Source organism: Eurosta solidaginis, chromosome 3, assembly GCF_040869045.1.
Source record: "Eurosta solidaginis isolate ZX-2024a chromosome 3, ASM4086904v1, whole genome shotgun sequence".
Lineage (NCBI taxonomy): Eukaryota > Metazoa > Arthropoda > Insecta > Diptera > Tephritidae > Eurosta > Eurosta solidaginis.
The window spans coordinates 69472234-69491671 of NC_090321.1; positions in this window are offsets into that span (position 1 = coordinate 69472234).

Consider the following 19438-nt stretch of genomic DNA (forward strand, 5'->3'; position numbering starts at 1 on the left):
CTTGAAATATCTAGGAGAAATCATTGACTCAAAATTAACTTTTAAGGAGCACTTCAGAGCGGTGGGGGAGAAAGTTTCCAGAGTTAGTGGAGCCCTAACGCGAATAATGCCCAACATCGGCGGCCCAGCCGAAGCTACCCGTCAGCCATTATCCAACGTAACCTGCTCTATACTATTATATGCAGCGCCAGTATGGCCAGATCTAAAATGGTTTAGCAAGAAGATATACTAACTAGCACCCTACCGCATTACTGCTATACGAATAGCATGTGCTTATCGGACGGTGTCCGACGACGCGATCCATGTTTTATCCAGGAAAATCCCAGTCGATCTGTATGGCATTGGAATCAGCCGACCATCTGAAAATGCTAAGAAAAGCGCAAGGTCACGAACAATAGTTAGGAGGCAATAACGGTGGGAAGAATCGAGAAAAGGGCGCTGGACCTTCATGCTAGTTCGGAATATAGCGAAATGGTACGAGTGAAAACACTCCGAACTAAATTACCACCTCACACAGATATTGAGCGGGCACGGCGACTTCAAGGAATATCTACATAAGCGTGGGATAAAGAAGGATCCTTTCTGTCCACGCTGTCCCTCCGAATTGGAAAGCGCAGAACATGTAATAGTTCAATGCCCTCGTTTTCACGGCGAAAGGCCCGCTGTACATAGAGTTTTTGGGGAGGAGCCTTCCATTAGGAATTTCGTTCCGCGAATTTGCGGACAAATAGATTGTTGGACTGCTATAAGCAAGATGGGCTTTTTAGTAATGACGAAATTGATGCATGCTGAAAGGAAGCGCAGAGAAATGCGCATACGAAGTAGTGGCGACTAAATAGCCTTTCCCCCGTGACGTTATGCCTAACGGCGGTCCCACGGGGTGCGGACACATGAACAGGATTAGCCTGGTTTCATTGGGCCACTTGAGGGTAGTACCCTACCCCAATAAAAATAAAAAAGAGGTAAGAGATACCGCCATTGATAAGACCCAGGGGAGCAAGAGCCGACTCCGACGCCAAATGCCTAGCTAGATCTGATCACCTCATTTTTTGTTGAATGCTACGATATCCCAGCACTCAAATTAAAGAAACACCGAATCGGTTGGCTCATGGCCCACTCGCTAGAATCCATTGTCAAACTTTACCTTATAGTTTCCACGAAGATAGCAACCCTCTTAGCATCCCTAATTGTAGTGATGTCTGTAGCTAAAAATCGAATTATCGAGCATCATCTGCGAGTAATCTCTCCGAGCAAGAAAGAGATCCGTATAGTTTTTAATCTTTTAGTACTTTCAGTACTTTCCAGCACGAAACTATACTACGGACTTTTACTTTATTGAAAGCATTGTCTTTGCCTCCCAGAGCTAGTGTGTCTAAAACTACCCAATAAAGTGTAATTTTGGTGACCTAAGCAATGCGAAGCCCTTCATATGAAGCTTTAAAGGAGTTTCTCTCCGAGGTTAAATATTAGGCAATTCTACTTTGATATAAAAGAAGGGTGACCATCCCTGGGAAGTAGACGTATGATTTTCTGTGTCGCCTTGAGCTTCCGCAGACCTTAATTCGAAGCTCTCGAAGCGAAACTTTAAAAAAGCTGCCCTCCGAGAAACATCGTCAAGTTTACGGACTAGGCAATTCTACTTTGACATGCAGCAGGTTGACCATCTCTGGGAAGTTGACGTATGATTTTCTGTCTCGACCTAAGCTTCCGCAGATATCATATGGCTGAGTGTATAAAAGCATCTGCCTTTACACTAGTATAAAGTATGAATGTTGTAACCATCGCCGTTTGTACACTTTGTAAATCATGTAAATTAAGCGGGCGCGTGTCAAACTATTATCCGCTTTAATATGGAATTACCCAAAAAAAATAAAAATAAACACTATAAGTATAAAAATTAAAAAATATAGGCAAATGGTTAAAAAATGCTTTTAGATATTCACAAAAAATGTTAAGAATAAAAGTTAAAAAAAAATCTTTTAAAAAATATTGTGATTTTGAAGAGTAAGAATTGGTTAATAACAGAACTGAAATATTTAGGCAAATCGAATAAGTCTGGAAACGAGATAAAAACACACATAATTAATAAACAAACAAAGCGCAATATGAATATTTTTCGAAATTAAAATTTTATGTATATGGTTAGTTAAAAACGTAACGAAAACAGCAAAAAAAAAAATTAAATAAAAAGTTTAAAAAAAAATTAGCTTTTATGTAGACACTTACATTGAAGTTTATTGATAATGAATGAAAATGAAGAAAACAAATATAGAATTGAAAAACCTTAATAATTAAAAAGTAAAAAATAAAAAAAATTTAAATAATTAAAAAAAAACAACAACAAATAGAAAGCATACATGTATTATATGTATTTATTGTATTAATTGTACGAATAAAACGCGTCTTAGAGAGAGAGCTCAGCCTAGCCAAGCCAAGCGTAGCTTCACATACGACTCACTATTAAACTATTTACTAAATAATAAATAAGCATAAGTGAGCGAAATTTTATTGTAATTATTTATTATATTAATTAATTATTAGATATAAACTATGTAAATGTATGTGTGTGCTTGTATAAATAACCCTTTACGATTACTGTAATATATTAAATATAATAAATTAAATATAAATAATATTGTATAATTATTAGATTTTTTTCGTCTAATGCAATGTGAATTACACTGTGTGCGAAAAAAATGTGACGAACAAAAAACGGAAAAGATGTGAGTGCGGTTTGGTTAATATGAATGTAAAATTGCCTTAAAATAAGGGAAAAAATATTTTAACATATGCGGTTTTTTTTAAACCGTATTGTAACGAATCTAGGAAATTTCTGATATTTATGCACTCTCTGCCAAAGTTCGAATCACTAAACTCTTGAATAAATCACTCCAATATTCAGTATTGCAAACTGGTCTTTATTAAATTACTATGGGAATAGTACTTCACGACTATACGTCACAGCCAATAGCGTGTTTAAATCAAAACTGATTCCTTATTACATAGCTTGCGCTGATTTTATACTCTCAGTTTCCTCGTTCACCCATTTCTCCTAGGGCCTAGTAGTTTCGCGAACAGTTGTAGTTCATGCGTGGTTAGTTACCAGGTATATACATGTATATCTGTAATCCACGCCTCTCCCATAGCCATATGCGTGTGTAGGTGTGAGTAACTACTTCGGCTGATGACGATAAGAATACTCTTTTGGCCGAACCATTATCTTCCATACGAATACCATGACCTAGCCAGTGTAGCCGCTGTGTTTTAATTCGCTAGACTATGTTGATGTTTGCATAAAGCTTGTACAGCTCAAAATTAAACAATTGGGAATCGCCGTCGTCGATGCGTAGATGCCCATTTATTTTGCAAAGAACTCTTCTCTCGTACACTCCCCGAGTCGCCTCATTTGATGTAGTCAGTTTCACTATCACGGCTTCTGTATCATATAGGACGGGTACGATAAGTGACTTGATCGTCGTATGCCGAGAGGGGACTTTACTTTTCAATAAACTTTTTAGTCCAAAGTAGCATTTGTTGTCAAGAGTAATTCTCTGCAGGATTTCTAGACTGGTGTTGTTGTTTGTGTTAATGCTGTGTATTTTACTATTTTGAAAGATAGGATGCCAACAGTAGCGTGGTTGCCAAGGCGCTAAAGTTCTGACTCTTTGCTTGATATCAGCAGATACTTTGTTTTATCAACACTCACCATCAAATCCATCTTTGCCGCTTCCTTTTCCATTTTCGAGTAAGCAGAACTTACGGGCGCGGCTGTTCAGGCCGATGATGTCAATGTCGTCAGCATGTGCTAGTAATTGCAGATCATTTAAGTTCTGCAGCTTGTATTATTTTCTCCAGCAGAAATCGCACGATAGGGGGTAACCTCGGAGAGGTCCTTCCCAATTCTGACTAAACTGATGGTGTTACTCAATGTCATTTTGCACAGTCGTATTTGTTTTGCGGGGAAACCAATTTCAGACATACATCTCGGCATATAGGCAGCTCTTTTTCATGCTGTCGAAGGCGACTATAGAATTGACGAATAGAAGATGTGTGCCAACTCTTTTTTGTCAAGATTTCGTGCGTAGTGAAAATCTGGTCGATGCTAGATTTACCGCTAGATACTCCTTTTAGAACACTTAGAATCCAATCGTCGGCGAGACGTTCGTCCATGGGCGTGAACGTTAGTATTTGGCGACAAAGTCTGTCTCCCACCACGAATCGAACCCGAAACTGTGTATTTGCATGTAAATTTCCGAAAATTTCACTTTTGCTGGTGCTTTTCTTGCCGTATTTTGTCAATTGAATTTATTGGATGGCGATGATGCCAGCTTTTGTCTTCACGAGGAAATCAACCAGCGGTCAATCCCGTTAAGGGAACGCACATTTCAGATGCATGCCGTCAAATTATAGTCATTTAAACTTTTGCACTGGTCATCATCAGTAAAAGGTTGTCTTTTTGTTCGAGGCTTGTCGTGTGCTATAGTTGGAGTGCGGTTTAATGTGGTGGGTCTCAATTTTTATACTCAGCGTGCTTTGCACACAGAGTATATTAACTTTGATAAAATAACGGTTGGTTGTACAGGTACAAAGGATTCGAGATGGATATAGACTTCTATATATCAAAATCATCAGTATAAACAAAAATTTGATTTAGCCATGTCCGTCCGTTCGTCTGTCCCTCCATTTACACGATAGCTTGAGCAAATTTTATACGAGCGTATCTGGACCCAGAAGAGATGGGTATTGAAAAATTGGGGAAATCGGATGATAACCAAGCCCACTTTTTATATAAATAACATTTTGGAAAACAAAAAAAACATGATTATTTAGTAAATAATACATCAAGAATGTTGAAATTTTATGTATGGGCTGATACTAAGACTCTTGATAAAAATTTTAAAAACTTTTTGAAAATGGGCGTGGCACCGCCCACTTGTGATAAGATCTATGTTGCAAATATTATCAATCATAAACCAAAAACCGTTAAACCTATCATAACAAAATTCGACCGAGAGCTTGCCTTTATTATAAGGAATGCTTCAAAAAAAAATATTACGAAATCGGTTAAAGACCACGGCCATTTTTATATAAAAGATGTTTAAAAGGATGGTAGACTAGAATAATAAGGTATATCTTAGCGAAAAATAGTTTTGTATCGATGATATTTCACTTACCAAGTTTTATTGTAAGTGGAAATTGGGAGCCTTTTTTTTAAATGAGCGGTGCCACGTGTTATGTAGAAAAGTAATTTATCTGAAATGAGCTGTAAAATTGAAGCTCACGCTGAGTATATAATGTTCGGTTACACCCGAGCTTAGATGCCCTTACTTGTTAGCACTATTTTACTTTTATAATAACCGAACATCCTTTTCGCACAGTGTTATTATTGACTAAAGGCTTGGCTTTCTCCTAAAGTTGTGTCGCTATGTTACGACCGCTAAAGAGCTGCGGGTATGCTCACCGTTTTCAGCGGCACCGCTTTGTTGGAAACTACGAACAGTTACGCAGACGATTCGCAAAGTTTAATTTTGCATTTTTGCGTGTTTTTTATAGTTTTTGTTTTATTATTTTCTTTAAATAAACGTACAAGACATGGCTCAACTATATGGTTGGCTTATCTCATCAGCTGATTTCTTGTTTTTTTTTTTTTTTCATTTCACTGTGGTAGGCAGGCATGCTTAACCAACGAAACGATATCATTTCGTTACGATAATCAACGTTAATAAACGAAACGAAGTCATTTCGTTTCGTTTATTAACGTTAAGATCGTCAAATTAACGAAATGATTTCGTTTCGTTTTCTGCCATATCAAAACGAAATCAAATCGTTTATGTTGATTATTAATTTCAAACTATGCTGGCAAAGCTGATTGATGGCGGAGTCATTAAAGGTGAAAGCATTATCCAAGCTGATTGCAACTTTTCTCATGAATTTTGACAGTACGAACATTTCTCAGAGTATTTTTGACATTACCACCAACGAATTACACAAACAAATTACATAGAGTTTGTGTGTGTATGTGCGCTCGTTGTTGCCACCTTACGGCTTCACCATGGCTATAGCATTGCCAGCACAATTCAAACATAAAGTATCACGTTTCTGTTAACGTTTTTAACGCTAACGAAAGCTTTTCGTTTCGGTTAAAAACGAGATACAATTTATCTTGATAATTTCTTTATCGATAATATTTCGAAGTGTTTCAACGGAAACGGTGGAAATATTTTGATAAACGATTAGCTTAACGTTAAGGTGCATCCCTGGTGGTAGGGATGGTCAAAAAGAGATGGCTAACTCAAAATGAACCAACACATTGACAACGTTTTCTTTCAACACACAAAAACTGCTAAGTTTTATGTTTTCATTCCATTCCATTCACCTAGCACCATCACGCAGATTTTGACAAGCCGAACAAAGGTATAGTAACGAATTTTGGGTAATCCTGCTTATTTCAAACTTTCTGCTAACATTTGAATCGCTAAACCGTTGAATAAGTCATCCAATATTCAGTATTGCAAACTGGACTTTATTTAGATTACTTTGGGATTAGTACAATTATATTTCAATATCTCGTACTTCACAATAGCGTGTGTTAATCAAACTGATTCGTTATTACTCAGCTTTCGCTGCTTTTATACTCTCGGTTTTCTCGTTCTCCTAAGGTCTAGTGATTTCGCGCGAAAATGTGTTCCAGAACAATCGTATCTCCTGCTTGGTTAACAGCTATATACATTAGGGCGGGTCGATTTAAAAATCGCTCATTGCTCTGTGAAAATCGTATTCTAGTGATCAAAATAAGAAATTTTGCCGAAGGAACCATACCTCTAAAACGAATTCTGGTGTCCCCCAATTTGCGTCGAACTTTTGGGTAGGGGCAAATTTTGAAAAATCCCACTTTGACCCATTTAGAGTGCTCCAATCGAGTCCAAATGTATGACCGACCCCCACTAACTTTGGAGGCCCGACCCACCGATGCCAGTGGCACACCCCCTGGAAGCCCCCTGGGGGTTCCCCATACAAACATTTCAAAAAATTGCCGGTTTTGCACTTTACATGAAAAAATCAGCTAAATGGCTATGTTTTTTCTTTATTTTTATTTATTATTTTTGTTGTTTACGGCTTTTGAATTATAACTTTTTAAATATAAACGAGCTCTATGCCAAATATTTGTATATTCTTAATAAAACACAATACGTGAATTTTTGATATACAATTATATTATTTAATTTGTCGATATTTCAACTTCAGTCTGAAGTCATCATCAGGACTAGGTACGAAAAGAACAAACATACATATTAAAATCATAAAAATACACATTTGCACAAGTACAGAACTTACATTTTTGAATGCAATATGTCGACTAGTGTAACAAAAATATAAGTTTACGAACAGTGCAAAGCAAATAACAATAAAATGTAAATAACACACAGCCGTTATCATAAACAAAAAATGAACATAAGCAGAAAGTTATCTAAATGAGTAGTGAGCGCCGCTCAAGTGATATCAGCTGCAGCCTGCTGGTGAACTCTTTGGTAAACAGTGGGAGATGCTCTTATCTATTATTGGTTGTTGATCAGCTGCCTAAAGGCAGAGGCAATACCAATTGTATCAGATTTGAAGTTCATGCGTTTGTCGCTGGGTGTATTTATTATGTGCAGCATCTCTAATATGTAGCGTTTGTTGTAATTCCTCTCTTGCTGTAGAATTTCTACATTTTATAAATTGGGAGAGTGTCCAGTTTCTCTGCAATGCTGTGTTAGCGCCGTTTTGCCATCATTAGGGTTGTTGCGATTTTTAATATTCGTTTTATGCCCGGAAATCCTCGTTTTTAGTTTCGATTTAGTAGTCCCCACATATACTTTGTCGCATACGTGGGACCCGTCACCATTACATAGAATTTTATATATCAAGTCCGATTTCTCATATTTATCTATTCTACTCTTGGTATTACTGAAAATTTGTCGCAACGTATTATTGTAGGTAAAGGCTAAATTACATTTCTCTTTGTCATAAATATTTGAATATTTTATTCTGTTAGACAGGCCTGACACATATGTAGTCGATTTATATATTTTATTATTTTCGGCATTTTTCCTCGCAGTGGGTTTCTTATAATAATCTCTTATAAAGTTTTTTATTATGCGTGTAGGAAATTCATTATTTTCTCGAACATTTATTATTATTTTAATGCTTTCTTTATGATAAACTTCATCGCTGATCGAGAGAACTCTGTTGATAAAATTTCTGGCCGTATTGACTATTGTAGATTTGTCATGTTTAGAATTAAAGTTAATTAATCTACCTGACGCGGTAGGTTTTTTATACCAATCAAAAAATAATTGGTTATTCTTATATAGTGGCAGCGCTTTCGAGGAAACCAAGCCTTATGTAATCAACTTTTAAAAGAAGTAAAAAAAAAAAAAAAAAAAAAAAAAATTTTAAATTAATAATTATTGATGTTAGAATTTCTTAATTGTACACCGTTTCGATAAGCTACTGTGAATTACAAAACAAACCAAAAATAAAAGATGAAAATATTTAAAATACTAGAACAGAAAAAAATTATAAACTGTCATTAGAGATATTGAATTATTGCATAAACGAAAAAATATTTCAAAAACACTAACAAAAAATTGTCTAAAACCATATTTATTTTATATATTATAACCTTTTCGTTAAAGCTATATCGATCTTTTTTTAATTTATACACTTATTTTAACGAGTTCGACAGTATGCGTCAGATATATGTAGAAAGTTGTAATTTTTTTTAATGTTGACTTCACCCGCAATTCTCAACAAGTTTATCAAAAAAATTATTTATATATAACTGGTCTGTAAAATCCTACCACATGTGCTTAAGCCAAGGGAACCTGAGCAACTGCCCTCTTCGACCAATTAGCCTCAGTTCGTTTCTCCTAAAGTGTATGGAAAAAATTTAGCATTATCACATTAGGGAGGTCAACTTAAAAAAACTCCCTGTGTAGGAATCACTTTGCCGGTCAGTCAGGGTATTTCTTGTGGAAAAATTGAAAAGACTTTGGAGTCTAAACATATAGCCCTCTGCACTTTTTTTGATATTTCTATTCTATTCTCGTTTATTGACTTTCGATAACACGACACACCAAGCTTTCGAACAAGCTATGATTGGCAAGGACATAAGCGCAATGATTAACCGCTGGGTGCTATACATGCTAAAGATAAGAAAAATCAGTCTGGAGCTGGGAGTGTACACTCTCCTCACTTGTGATAGATGGCCCCACTCAGCTACTGAAATCCAATGGATTTGACTCACGAGAATATGCAGATGTCATAGTAATCTGCATCACAACGATGCATGAGGAAACAATATCAAATCGTATGCAACAAGCCCTGTTCATCATAGAAAGGTGGTGTAATGCCAAAAATATGTCTAAAAATCCTATTCAAAATAACCAAGTGCCTTTTACCCGGATAAGAAACCATTCCTGCATGGCACCAAAATCTGGTTTTCAATGGAAGCAAAATAACTAAGGATTACAGTGCACAGAACCCTCACGTGGAATTATCATCTCGTTCCCTGCTGATGCACTTAGTGGGCATGCCTCCCTTCCATATTTTAATAGAAAAAAAGAAAAAACTTGCTGCGCTAAACCTTCGAAATATTTTTGAGCTAAAGATCGAAAGCATGACAAAGCAAATGAAGGTTATAAGAAAATTCAAAGGAAATCCCATATTGCAACTACGTCATGCACTGGCCCTATCGCTCAAAATCTCACGTAATTTTGAGGTGTCTAATGAAAACAGAACTCTTTGGGAAACAGGAAATTCATATACTGACCCTGATTCAAAGATCTGATTTACGGATGCATCGAAATTTGATGACGAAAAAACGGGTGCTGGTATTTATTTGCCGAGCTTCAAGAAATCAATACAACTTACTTACTAACTTACTTACTTAATTGGCGCTTAACCGTCTAAACGGTTATGGCCGTCCAACAAGGCACGGCAGTCGCTCCTTCGCTCCGCCAACCGGCACCAATTGGTCAAACCAAGGGAGTTTAAATCGTTTTCCACCTGGTCCTTCCAACGGAGTGGGGGCCGCCCTCTACCTCTGCTTCCATAGGCGGGTTCCGATAGAAACACTTTCTTGGCCGGAGCATCATCATTCATTCGCATAACATGGCCTAGCCAGCGCAGCCGCTGCGTTTTAATTCGCTGGACTATGTTGATGTCTGCGTATAGCTCGTACAGCTCATCATTAAATCTTCTTCGGTACTCGCCATCGCAAGTCGAACACTCCCAAAGCCGCTTCATCTGCTGTTGTCATGGTCCATGCTTCTGCCACATATAGCAGGACGGGTACGATAAGTGACTTGTAGAGTATGATTTTCGTTCGCCGAGAGAGGACTTTACTTACTTTACTTTACCTAATCCAAAGTAGCATTTATTGGCAAGATTGATTCTTCGCTGGATTTCAGTGCTGATGTTGTTGCTAGTGTTGATGCTGGTTCCCAAATAAACGAAGTCTTTTACTATTTCGAAATTATGGCTGCCAACAGTAGTGTGGTTGCCAAGGCGCGTATGCGCTGACTCTTTTCTGGATGACAGCAGGTACTCCGTTTTGTCCTCATTCACCATCAAACCCACCTTTACCTCTTCTTTTTCCAGTTTGGAGTAAGCAGAACTAACAGCGCGGGTGTTTAGGTCGATGATATCAATGTCATCATATGCCAGTAATTGCACGCTTTTATAGTATATTGTTCCAGTGCGGTTAAGTTCTGCAGCTAGTATAATTTTCTCCAGCATCAAATTAAAGAAATCGCACGATAGGGGGTCACCCTGTCTGAAACCTCGTTTAGTTTCGAACGGCTCGGAGAGGTCCTTCCCAATTCTGACTGAGCTCATGGTGTTGCTCAACGTCATTTTGCACAGCCGTATAAGTTTTGCGGGGAAACCAAATTCCGACATAGCGGCATATAGGCAGCTCCTTTTCGTGCTGTCGAAGGCGGCTTTAAAGTCGACGAAGAGGTGATGTGTGTCGATTCTCTTTTCACGGTTTTTTCCAAGATTTGGCGCATTGTGAAAATCTGGTCGATGGTAGATTTACCAGGTCTGAAGCCGCACTGATAGGGTCCAATCAGCCGGTTCACGGTGGGCTTCAATCTTTCGCACAATACACTTGAAAGGACCTTATATGCGATATTAAGAAGGCTGATTCCACGATAGTTGGTGCATTTTGCAGTATCCCCCTTCTTGTGGACTGGGCAAAGAACAGTTAGATTCCAACCGTTGGGCATGCACTCGTCCGCCCATATTTTGCTAAGAAGTTGCTGCATGCGCCTTGCCAACTCCTCGCCGCCGTACTTGAATAGCTCCGCAGGCAATCCATCAGCGCCCACGGCCTTGTTGTTTTTCAATCTGGTTATTGCTATTCTAACTTCGTCATAATCGGGCGGGGGGACATATATTCCATCACCATCGATTGCGGGATCGGGTTCTTCATCTCTGCGCGGTGAATTGCCATTTAGGAGAGCAGAGAAGTATTCCCTCCATAATCTAAGCACTCTCTGGACATCAGTTACAAGGTCGCCGTTTTCGTTCCTACAGGAGTTGGCCCCGGTCTTAAAACCTTCCGTCTGTCGCCGTATTTTTTGGTAAAATTTTCGGGCGTTATTCCTGGTGGCTATCAGCTCAAGCTCCTCGCACTCACGCCTTTCTGCTTCTGCTTTTTTCTTCCTGAAAAGGCGTCTCGCTTCCCTTTTCAACTCACGATAGCGTTCACACACTCCTCTTGTCGCGCTCGCTTTTAACGTAGCCCTGTAGGCAGCGTCTTTTCTTTCGGTTGCAACGCGGAATTCTTCATCGTACCAGTTGTTTTTTCGTGGCCGCCGGTAACCAATTTTTTCCTCGGCGGCAGTACGAAGTGCTTTGGAGACATGCTCCCACTGGTCCTGTATTCCTTCAGGATGAGTTGTGCTCTCAGAGAGCAAGTGTGAGAGTCGAGTTGCGAAATCATTGGCAGTCTGTTGTGATTGAAGCTTTCCGACGTCTAGCTTTCCTTGTGTTTTTTGTTCCTTGGTTTTAGCCGCGTTGAGGCGGGTGCGTATTTTGGCTGCAACGAGATAATGGTCCGAGTCGATGTTAGGTCCTCGGATCGTGCGCACATCTAAAACACTGGAGGCATGCCGTCCGTCTATCACAACGTCATCAATCTGATTGCGAGTATTTCGATCAGGAGACAGCCATGTGCTTGATGTATCGTTTTATGCATGAACCTCGTGCTGGATATGACCATGTTTCGAGCACCGGCAAAGTCAATCAGCCTCAGTGTGTTAGGAGAAGTTTCATTGTGTAGGCTGAACTTTCCGACTGTAGGGCCAAAAACACCTTCTTTGCCTACCCTGGCGTTAAAGTCGCCAATCACGACTTTTATATCATGACGGGGGCAGCGCTCGTATGTGCGTTCTAATTGTTCATAAAAAGTGTCTTTCACCTCATCGTCTTTCTCCTCTGTCGGCGCATGGGCGCAGATGAATGATATATTAAAAAATTTTGCTTTTATTCGGATAGCGGAGAGACGCTCGTCCACAGGCGTGAACGCCAGCACTTGGCGACAAAGTCTCTCTCACCACGAACCCGACGGCCACTCCAATAGATGTCACAATTTTTGATCTTCTTTCTTCCTTGCTTCGTCCAACGCATTTCTTGGATGGCGGTGATGTCAGATTTTGCTTTGACGAGGACATCAACCAGCCGGGCATCTGCACCAATCCCATTCAGAGAGCGGACGTTCAAAGGGGCATGCCCTCAATTCATTGTCCTTCAAACGTTTGCCATGGTCGTCGTCAATAGAGAGTGTATTTATCCGAGGCTTGTTGTTATATTTCATTGGAGTATGTATTTTACGTGGCGGGTCCCAAGCCCAGCGCACAACCCGCTCAGCGGGGGTGAAAATGCAAATAGGATGCAGAAATCCATGCAACAGAAGTTTATGGTACAAAATGTCTACGAAGAGGTTTATCCTCGAGGAGTATCCTCATTACGTCAAATAGCCAGGCAGCTTTGTCTGCCGTGCAATCCTATACAGTTACTTCTAAGCTAGTGTATGATGAATGCATTCGACTATGTAATGGTTTTGGAGCCAAAATCAAGGTTTTATAAGGATCGGGAAACCAGGAATATGATGATACTGAACACGCAAGCTACCTAGACAAACATGGTCTTAAAGCAGCATTCTATGGTTCTTTGTGGACTTACAAGGCACACACTAGGAAAACCATAAGTAAATATGAAAGCAGTTCATACAACACTGGATTGAATGCCCAAGGCAAATAATGGCCATATTGTTTATACTCCCAGCAACGAGAGTATCAGCCAAACTCATAAAATCAAGCAGAGAGTAGTCCACGATAACATCTAAGTAAGAGCTGGAGGATGAAACGCCGGGTCACATTCTTTCTTTATTTTCTTTTTTAAATCCAAGGAGAATAGCATTTCTAAAATTTACGTTTAGAACAAAAAATTAAATTATTTAATTTAATCATTTTTTTGGAAATTTTATCTAAATAAATTAATAAAGGAAATTGTCCAAGTCTAAAAATTTTTCACTAAATAAAAATATACCGACATCTTTAGAAATTTGCTGGGAGAAAGAATTTGTAAGGAACTTCGCAATTTTTTTCCAATTTTAATTGCATCGTCGAACTCGAATAGTTTAAGAAGTTTTCTTTTATTGAGGTAAACGCAATTTTGAAAAAGTTTTCATATTTTTCAAAATGCTCTCGTCCTGGTACATTATTAAATTTATGTTCTAAAAAAAATGAAATTCGATAAATCTAGAGCAAACTGTGATATGTGGAAAAATTAAACAAAAAAGTAAAAAAAAAAATTTTACGTAACAATGTTTCGGAAAATTATAAAAAAATTATTACTTTTTGTATAAAAATATTTTTTACAAATATTGATTTTTTTTAAATTATTTTATGTGTACGCATATATCAATTATAAATAAGTATTTAGTTTGCTAACAGGTATCGGATAATTTATTTTAAGCATTGTAAATTATAGTTTTTTCAAGATTTACTATTGCCAAAAAAAATAATAAATAATGAAAAATAAAAGAAGAAATATGAATTATTTGCGTACAAATGCCGTTTTGCAAAGGTAGCATTATAGAAGTAAAAAAATTTGAAAATAGGGCCGCATGCAGTGAGATATTACCTTTCTTTGCAATCCATTTCAAAAACGCCCCAGCTGAGCATAAACTCAACACATTCTGACAAATGATTGGGCATTTTTAAAAACATGCAGGGGCGTGATGATATTCCACTCAGTAGTCGCAATGCTCGGACCCGATTTTTAGGTAAAATATTTCTTGTTTGTGTTCCATAAGCTATAATAATAATAATAATAATTGGACGTTGTGGCAGCGCACTGCCCTCAAGGGTCCCAATGACACCAGGCTAATTCTGTTCAATATATTTTTTTATTATTATTATTATTTTTTTTTTTTTTTGATTTATTAATTTTATAACATTTTTTTTTTTGTTGGGCCGGGTCATTGATGGGCAGTGGTTTGACAAGCGTCGAGATCTAAAACTGCTCAGCTACAGAAGAAATATCATCAGCTGAAGGTAAAACTTAAATTAATAGAATGTAGAAACAAACATATACAGCATTAACGGTTAAGAGAGATACGGACAGTCTTTTTTATATAAAAAAGGGAGTCCGACATATCAAATGTGTTTGAGTGAGAGTTATAATCTTGGCACAAACACCGGAAAGGTTCGTTAAGTTTGAAATTCGTTCTACATTGCTTTAAAAGAAGGGGTTTAAACTGTCTCGTAGTGCGACAGGGAACACTAAAGTTCACTTCGTTCAGAAGAAATGGGCTTGAAATCGATCCATTCAGTAGTTTTGTCATAAATATTACGGCAAGCATTTCTCTACGACTAGCAAGAGTTGGAAGATTGATAAGTTTTAATCGATTAGTATAAGGTGGAAGATTAAATGAAGAGTCCCATTGAAAATTCCTTAAGGCAAATAGTAAAAACTGTTTTTGTATTGATTCGAGCCTGTCAGTATGGACTTGAAAACGCGGATTCCAGATTATTGAGCCATACTCTAAAATCGGTCTAACCAATGTTGTGAAGGGGGTTTTCGTAACGTAGGGGTCGCTGAACTCTTTTGACCACCTTTTCACAAATGCTAAGACACCTTTAGCTCTATTGACAGTGACACTTATATGAGTGTTGCAGCTAAGTTTGCAGTTCATTGTAACTCCCAAGTCTACAAAAACATTAACACTTTCAAGGTTTTGGTTGTTAATTGTGTAAGAAGCTGGTTATAAACTCCTGCGCGAAAAACACATAAATTTACATTTCTGAAGATTAAGCGGCATGTGATTTACATTGCACCAAGCAGCTAAGCAATTTAAATCCGTCTGAAGTAAAGAGCGTTCTTCAATCGACGCGTAAGTCTTAAAAAGTTTTACATCATCAGCATACATCAAGATTTTAGAATATTTTATAGTTGTCGAGATATCGTTTATAAATAGCAAAAACAGAATCGGGCCAAGATGGCTGCCCTGAGGAACACCAGAGGTAACACTAATGATATTCGAAAACATATTTTTGAAGATTACTCTTTGTGTTCTGCCACAGAGATAGGAGGAAATCCAACGAGTGAGATTAGGTTGAAACCCAAGTTTATATATAAGTAATGAGTGGCATACTTTATCGCATGCTTTACTAAAATCGGTGTATATAACGTCGGTGTGAAGATTTTCTCTGAACCCGTTCGAAATATGAGTTGTGAACTCAAGTAAATTAGTTATGGTTGATTTGCCCTTACAAAACCCATGCTGAGAACTTGCAATTAATGTTGAAATCGAAAATGTTAGGTGATTTGTAACGATTGCTTCAAACAACTTTGGAATAGGGGACAGTCTAGCTATGCCACGATAGTTTTCAATGGACGACTTAATGCCACATTTATGGAGAGGGATGAGAAAGGATTCCTTCCATGCCGTCGGGAAATTTCCATACTTCAAAGATAGATTAAACAGATCAGTAAGAGGTTTGTAGATGAATTCTGCACATTTTTTAAGAAAGCATGTGGGAATTAAATCAGGGCCGTATGTAAAAGATTCTTATAGGGTCTTTAGGTACAATAAAACATCATCAGGTAATAAGAGTGGAGCAGGGATTGAATCACTTGAATGCAGTTCATAAGGTTATTTCCCAGGTGGCAAAGTAATATTGCCGGAATAATTAGATTTGAAAAATTGAGCGAAGAAATTCGCAATCTCTTGATTGTCGCTAGAAATGTTACCATTAAACTTCATAGCGGAAGGAAACCCCTTTACCCCACGTTCCAAATTTACGAAACCATAAAACAACCGCGGGTTGCTTATAATTTTCTTCTTAATTTTACAATCGTAAGCTTTATAGCACTTTTTATTAGGTTCAAAATACTTATGATGCAGAACAGTATAACGAACGTAATCGGAATGTAACCCAGTCTTCTTATATAACTTGAAGTAACGTGACTTTTTGTTTTTCAAAGATCTAAGTTCTTTAGTGATCCAGGGTTGCATTGGTTCATCATATGAACAAATACGTTTAAGCACATACTTTTCAAACAAGTTATAAATTATACTATTAAAATAAAAAACCATCTGATCTACGTCCGCATTATGTTGAGGCCAAGTTATTTTAGAAAGCTCTTCATTTAGTTTTTTGAAATTGGCTCTTGAAAATTCAAAACGACTGGTATAAACACCTGGTTTATTTATGCAACCATAAGCGTTGCCCATGGTTTCGTAAATTATCTCGAGGGAAGGATGGTAAACATCTTCAGGTAACACTAGGGGCTCACATCGGTTCACAGAGAATTTAGATAAAGATACTCGTACTCGTAAAGATACTCGTACATACTACAATTATGGATTGAAGAAAAAACCACCACTACAAGGAAAACTTCAACAATGCCTCGGATAATGAGCTTTTGCTTAATGATGACCAGTGAAAACATTTAAAGGCCTACAATATGCGACGGGAAAGAAAAGTAGAGGAAATTGGATGGAAGTCGGAAAAGTAAAACAGAACAAGAGAAAGATGGAGAATGAGAGTAAAAGAATAAAGGTTATGGTTCGAGACAAAGTAATAAAATAGGTTGACAGGAAGATTCAGAATAAGTATAAGATTAAGGGTGAAGGTGAGAGATAGACTTGGATAAGAGCACAAGCGGGAAGATTTACGGAAGAATGAAAGGGATAGGAAAATTGAAAATTGGCTTATTCATTAGGTAAACTAGAAAATACAGAGGGGATAGGAAGAGGGTTAGACAGAGGAGAGGCAAGTGGATGGATAGAGAAATTCAGAACAATGGCTGTTCAGTTTGATAATACGCCTGGGAAAATTCATGTTTGTTAAATGTATGAATAAATGTTTTCAGGGTTCTTTAAAATAAAATTCTGCTAAGCCGATTTTTTGTGTTTTGTTTTTGCCATCAGGTAAGTTTATAAGCTCTAATTTGTTAAATCATCGTTGCTGTAAAACCTCTGCGCTTTATATTTTTACACCAACTACCTCTTTCTGGTCAATGAGCCTACTTGAACGCCTGGTTTACAAAATGTTGGGTCTTGGGACCGTATACTGTAAATTCAGAGCTTTCGTATAACAAGCCTTCCAGATACTCATCCGCAACTTCCCGATTGTCAATCATCTCATTGACGTCAGCATTATATTTCCATATTCCTTAGCTGTGGATAATTTCGTAGTCTGCAGTCAATAAGTTCCGTTAACTAAAACTGTTCTATTTCCGCATGAAAAGGAAATAAACTCTCCCACAATAGGAAATGCAGACCGCAGGCGTTATTGTCCTGCAAGTAACTTCACATATCAGACAGCCATTAATGTAGTGAATGTAGTATTTTTTTATGGTACTGAAAAAATCAATGCTGCAGATAAGTCAAGAAGCAACATTTAAATTTATGAGAACGAGTATTGTCAAATGCAATTCAATTTGGTAATATTGACTTCACCTGCCTGGTTTTATTGCGTCATGATCCATATATTTTAAAGTTTGTTTGATTAGATTTCAAGCGAAGCGAGTACGTATTTGGAAATTATTTCCATTGATTCGTTATTTTCTGCTAACAATTGCTTACATAGACCGTTTTCGAATTGGCAGTTAAGATAGGGCTGCATACTCAACTACAGCCTTCGATTTGGTATAAAAGTGTAGGATTCTGTATTTTTAGTATACATAACAGTAATATTTGAACATAATTATTTTTTGCGTTATAATTTTAGTTTTTGCCAAAATTACATGGATTTTAGTAAAATAAAAGTTTATTTTTAAAAATGCATGTAAGGCCATGGCATATAATCACATAATCACTTTTTGGTATATGTACATATATTTCAGCTAACTACACACATACCCAAGGTAGGTAGGTTGAACTGGCCGGTCCATGAGGACCTCACATAGACTGATTGAGTCCGTAGTGTTACCAGAAGTTTGTTTTAACGACCAAACTGAAAAACCCTATCAAAAACCAGGACCTATGTTGCAAAATAGCTCCGTCCTCTTGGCAAATACTAGAAGCTTCCTAGGACTTAAGCCACTTGCTGCTTCTAGATCTGACAGCTGTATCACTCCTAATAGCTGGAGTCTTAGCCTGGCAAGTGCAGGGCACGAGCACAGAACGTGCTCGATCGTTTCCTCCTCCAACCCGCACTTCCTACATCTGCTATCACTGACCAAGGCTAATTTAAAGGCATGTGACGCCAGAAGGCAGTGCCCAGTCAGAATACCCGTCATGAGTCTACAGTCCTCTCTTTTTAATGATAGAGGCAACTGTGTTAGTCTAAGGTTGTAAGACCTACACATAATCTTGGACACTTTACAGCCCCGCGCTTGAACCCACGCCTTTCCCGCTTGGTCGGCCATGTGCACCTCTCGCCTTCGCTTAATCTCGCCCAATCTAATTCGGACGTCTACGGAGCAAGTTTCAAGGGATGCGCCCTTTTTAGGTAGTTCGTCCGCTTTTTCTTTCCCATCTATTCCCATATGCCCTGGGACCCAATATAGATGTATGCTTCTCCCTGTCCCGATTCTCTCCAGAGACTGCTTACATTCTAACACGCATTTAGATGCTGTGCTATGCGAGATTATTGCCTTAATTGCTGCTTGACTGTCAATATAAAAGTTAACACGGTTGCAGCTTAAGCTATTCTCTTCCAGGGTTTCTACTGCTTTGGTTACGGCTAATATTTCCGCTTGGAAAACGCTACAGTAATCCGACAGCCTGTAGGATCTGCTTATTTCCGGATCAGCGCAGTATACCGCAGACACATACCCAAAGTATTATAAAAAAGTATGGAAGAATTAATGATGACCTGTCGAAGTGTTTGTATGTTTGTTGTTGTTGTAGCGATTAGGTTACTTCCCGAAG